Below are 5,661 nucleotides of genomic sequence, written 5' to 3'. Positions count from 1 at the left end.
GGGTCTAAGAGGAAAAAAAGATGCCTCACTGTCTGCAGAGGCCTGAATCTAATAATTGCCCCTGATTATGGAACACCTTCTATGCCCTAGCACTGTAAATACGTTATCTCGTTGGATTTTTAGAACAACACTGTGAAGGAAGTTGTGTTTTCAGCTATAAAAGTCTCCAGTAATCACTAAGGGACAGCTAACGTTGATTAAAGCAAGACAGGAGGGGAGAATGGGGCCCTATCAGCTTGCCACCCTCCCAATAGCCCAAGGGAAGCTCCTCAGAACTCCTGGCAAACTGGGCCATTCTACTCCCCTCTCCCCCACCCCCCATCCATTTTCTTCCCCTCAGGTTGGGCCTCTGTTACATCTATCTGGCCTCTCCTTGTTTTTTTTTTTAATTTATTGAGTTGATATTCATATAACAGAAAATTAACCATTTAAAACCTAACAATTTAGTAGAATTTGATACATGTATGATGTAATACAACCCCCATGGTATGTAGTTCTAAAATATTTCCATCACTCCAAAAGGAAACTCTATATCCATTAAGAGGTATTCCCCCCACAACCCTTGGCAACCACCAAGCTGCTTTCTGTCTCTATGAATTTATCTACTCTAGATATCTCATATAAATGGAATCATCATCTCTGATCTTTTGTGTCTAGTTTCTTTCTTTCTTTCTTTCTTTTTTTTTTTTACAGTTTTTGGTCAAGGCTGGGTTTGAACCCACCACCTCTGACATATAGGGCCAGCACCCTACTCCTTTGAGCCACAGGTGCCACCACCTTCTTTCAAGTTGCATCTGCACTGTAGAATGTATCACTACTTCCTTCCTTTTCTATGGGTGAATACTATCCCACTGTATGAATGTATTGCATTTTGTTTATCCATTCATCTACTGATGGACATTTATGCTGGCTCTCTTCTTGATTCTCTACCTTTTGCAGTCATGAAAGCCTTTAGATTCCATCTGTTGAAGAAAGTATGGCAGAACCACGTAATCTGTAGGGGACTAGAGTCAACCAATGGGAACTCTGGACCTGAACCTGTACCATCTTCTAACCCAATGATTTTAAACTAGGGACAATTTTGCCTGTCCCTCTGACAGGGACATTTGGCAGTGTCTGGAGATGTTTTTAGTTGTAGTAAATGAAGGTGTGCTATTAGCATCTAGTGAGTAGAGGCCAGATATGCTGCTAAAATTCTACAACACAAAAGAGAGAACCCACAACAAAGAATTATCTGGCCAACATGTGGCCAAGGTGGAGAAACATTGTCAACATAATCTAAGAGACCAGCTGAGTTGCCAGAGGTTCCAAAAATATTTGATCAGAAAGACAACTATTCATAGATTTGATTACTTTGCTTTGAACTTGTAGTTATGCATCAGACATTCATGGATTCAATATACATACACTGCCCACATATTTATAAGCTAGACTCTGGCCTGCCTCAGAGTATTCATAGCCCAAGTGTCATATAAAACTATTCATATAAGAAATGAATACTATACATAAAATGTTATAAAACTAACAAATGTTCTTCCTGGGGTGAGATTTTTGAGGTTAGCTCTTTAAGTTAGGGAGATACTGAGAAACTCATTACCATATCTACAGTATATTGTCCTAGTATACATACAATTTCTTTTTCTTTCTTTCTTTTTTTTCTTAAAGACAGAATCTTACTTTATTGCCCTCGGTAGAGTGCTGTGGCATCACAGCTCACAGCAACCTCCAACTCCTGGGCTTAAGCAATTCTCTTGCCCCAGCCTCCTGAGTAGCTGGGACTACAGGCACCCGCCACAACGCCTGGCTATTTTTTGTTGTTGCTAAAGTTTGGCCAGGGCCAGGTTCAAACCCACCACCCTCGGTATATGGGGCTGGTGCCCTACCCACTGAGCCACAGGCACTGCCCTAGTATACATATAATTTCAATACAATAAATCATCGTATTTAATTTGGTATCCCTGAATTTATCCATTCCCACTTCTGGGGGTTAGCATCCCAGACCTCAACTAATTGTATAAGATATTCCACAGTGGGCTCTATAAACCTTAAATTCTATCCTTTTACATTGAGTAGCTCCTTTTCTTTTTAAAAGACAGAAAAGCCATGCTTTTTTTTGCCTTCATACTTCTTTCTCTCCCGGTGGTTGTTTTGTGTTCTTAGAGTTTTCTTGGTGTCTGTTTTAATTGCAAAGGGAAAAATCAAATGGCAAGGAAGAACAAGGCATCATATTAAAACCAAAATTGTTAGCACAGGACATGTAAAAACTGCCTCTCTACTGTCTATCCTCTGTGAAAGATAATTACATAAATGGGTCCCCAGGAAATGCAAAATGTCAACATCTACCACCCTCCCTTTGCCCAGATCCATGCCACAATGGTTTATGATCAAGAGGAATTCTTGCCTGTTTAGGCCATACCCTGTGTGTTATTGTAAAGTAGACAGTTAGTTCTGTTGAGATTTATATCATTTATTTTACTGCTGCCATGGAAGATTAAAAATTAAATCATAATTTAAAATATTTCCATAAAGGTTAGGTAGGCATGTTTGATTTCTTTATTGCTTCACTGAATGTCAGAGGCTAGAGTGTTCACAGAGGACTGACAGTGAGGAATGATGATATTTATGAAACAAATGTCATTAAGTTTACCTTTGAAGAAGATGCATTTTGGAGTCTACCTAGAAAATTATGCCCAAATTAATTCCTATGATAGCAATTTTTCCCCCACACAAAGACTGTTGTACCCTACTTTAAAAAACCATGACAACAAAATATGTCTAAAACAATGAACAAGTCCCGTTACAGGGTTTTTCCTAAGCTGGGCACGTGTGCAAGAAGGTCCCTGAACCTCAGCAGGCTCCTCAACAGCCCTGGCTTGCTCAAACACCTGAGAATAAACGGTGAGGCCCTCAGGAAGAGATGACGAAATGTTTCTTTAAGGCCCAAATCTCAAGTTTCTATATTCTCTGCCTTGAGGGAATAGTGAAAGCCAGCCAGAACAGAACCCATGCCGGTGATAGAGCCAACACAGTTAGAAAGTCTGGTCACACGAGGTAAGGACGAGAATCCCAGAGGGAGCTAATTCAGCTGGAGAATGTGGAACCTCAAAACAGAAGCAAATTTTAGGGAAGAATGTGTGTGTGTGTGTGTGTGTGTGTGTCTTTGCTGTAGGACTTCTCAGCACCTTTAATATCCTAATAGGAAGACTGTGACTATTTAAGAAAGAAAAGTGAATGCCATAAGCATATCTGACCACCTCTCAAGGTATATTCACATCTTGTGGCACCTATGGTTTCATGGAACACGGTTGGCAACATGGAAATGTTGCCCAACCCAAATTATGTCTAGAAGTGAGCAAAACATTTGGTAAAGTTCTTACAATGTTCCTGCGAATAATACAGAGTAATGAGAATTGAATGAAAACACTCTTGATATTGCCAGATAAGATACAGGATGCCAAATATTGTATGAGATATATTATACTAAAAAATGATTGTTTATCTGATATTCAAAATTCAAATTTAACTAGTCATCTGGTTTTTGTTTAAGTAAACCAAAGCTACACTCGACAAGGTTTGTGAGTCTCCTTGATTTTTCTGTCTTCACGAGATAGGTTTCATTTTTGACCAAGAACCCATTGTTCTATGACCATGAGGCACAGTCCAGAAATGAGCTACTGCTCAACATTATGAATGTGGTCTGCTTAACTGCTTGTATCTTCCATTCTCTGACTAAGTCATTCTTTCACCCTATGAAAGAAATGAAAATGCTACCTTGAGTTTCACATCCAACTTTAGAGTCACTAAAGAGACAGCTCAGTCTCTTTTGATTGTAGCTTTTGTTCCCACGTGAATCAGCAGATGTGAGTGGAGGTCAGTGAACTTGACGAGTTTTGGCAGACTCTGTTCTGTGGCTGTATATTCCAGGAAGGAGGGACATTCTGGCAGCCCTACATTGCTCTCCATCCTTCTCATTCATTTATTGAACAAAAAGCTCCTGATCACCAAGCATACTCCAAGCACCATACTAAGCTTTGGATGTATACAACAGCTGAAGAAGACAGACGTGACCCCTGCTTACATCAAGGTTACATTCTAATAGAGAGGGAAGAAAGGAAAAGCAAGTGAACAAAATCGATAGGTAAGTTAGCTAAGTTACTATGAAAGACATTAGAGGAATACAATACGGAGAGTGACTGGGCTGGGGAGATGGTGACTACATTAGGACGGTCAGGGTGAGCCTCTGAAGAAGCGACATACAGACTGGGGCATGAAGAACAAGGAGTTAAATATGCCAAGAGCCCAGGGAAGAGCAATCCAAGCAGACCCAGGCTACAGTGCTTGTTCCTAGCATTGGTCACAGGACCAACGTAGATACGGCCTGGTAAAAGCATCCAGTAAGTGCTATGATGTCAGTTCCCACCCCTGCTTGCCTGCATATTCTCCCCACTGAAGTACAGCAACTTACTGGCTGAAGTGAAGGAAAGAGTGCTAAAAATGGGTAGTGAATGAACAGAGAAGCAAATGGCATTTGACCTCTATTACCATTTAATAATGGAGAGAAAACACAGAGGCAGTGACTGGAGAGCGTTACTTTCATCACATATAACATTTATTTTCGAGGGAGTTCTTCCCTGTAAGTTCTTCTCACCTAAAATCTACTGTGATTTTTCAAATTCCCTTTCCCTGGCTTGTTCCTTGAGGAAAATCTGCAGTAATGTTTTTTGGACTCAGCACACAGACCAGATGAGTTGGCTCTGCAAAGTGGAATGAAAATGATTCTCAAATCATTTGGGGACCTTTCCTTCCCTAGAGCAGAGAGCAATAATAGCAACAGCGATTAGTCCTCAACTCACTCTTCAGCTCATCTTAGGTTTGAATTTTTTACACTTATTTTTTAAATGACTCCCAAGTGACCTGCTTTCTGAGATGACAGAATAACTGTTTTCTTCTAGTTTGGTGTGGTTTACTATGAAGTTGCTAGAAGTGAAGAAGGTGGCCAACTGAAAACTTGAGTGTCAAATACCACAAGAGATGCGCACTAAGGCAGGTTGTTTCAGAATGATATTTACAAAATGTTACACAGTGACTGTAGGCAGGATACAGAAAGGAAGATAAACTAAGATTCAGTGTTTTAACTGTGTATGAAAATGCAGAAAGTTACTTTACCTTTCAGATAAGAGGAAAGGGTGTTATTTCTGCCCAAAGATGCTTTTAGAGAAGTTTCAAACAGGAAAGGCCAGACTGGAGGCTCTTCAGGATCCTGGCTGCATGTTTTCCAAGAACGCTTTTGGGGTAGCAGCAACTTAGCGAGCTTACTATTGTCCGATCTGTTGAGGTTTATGGTCCCAGGAGCCGCCTTCTTTTGCCAGTATACCCAGAGTCAATCCAGTTCCCCAGAAGTCACCTCACTGCTCATTCAACAGTGTTTTTTTTTTAAATATTTCTATGCACCAGACTCTGTGTTGTAGGTATTAAGATGCAATCGAGAGCCACAGATACTAAAAAGTCCCTTCTGCTCTGCACATCCTTTCTTCACTGAGGTCAGTACACTTACAACCTATATATCTCTGATTTCATAGGCGTGCGAACTCTGAACATTCATCCCACTTAACTGCAGAGAATCTAGTCTTTTACCAAACTCCCCTCCCTAGGAATTTTTTT

At 40.4% G+C, this 5,661-nt stretch overlaps 1 pseudogene; it reads left to right on the top strand.

Moving 5' to 3' along the window:
• Window positions 1-3,005: 3,005 nt before the first annotated feature.
• The window catches only part of LOC100952152, a 50,390-nt pseudogene continuing 47,734 nt past the window's right edge, over window positions 3,006-5,661 (top strand).

Source organism: Otolemur garnettii, unplaced genomic scaffold, assembly GCF_000181295.1.
Source record: "Otolemur garnettii isolate 467f Iridium unplaced genomic scaffold, OtoGar3 scaffold00224, whole genome shotgun sequence".
Taxonomy (NCBI): domain Eukaryota; kingdom Metazoa; phylum Chordata; class Mammalia; order Primates; family Galagidae; genus Otolemur; species Otolemur garnettii.
The sequence above is the reverse complement of the archived record's forward strand: the minus strand, read 5'-3'. Positions and strand labels throughout refer to the sequence as shown.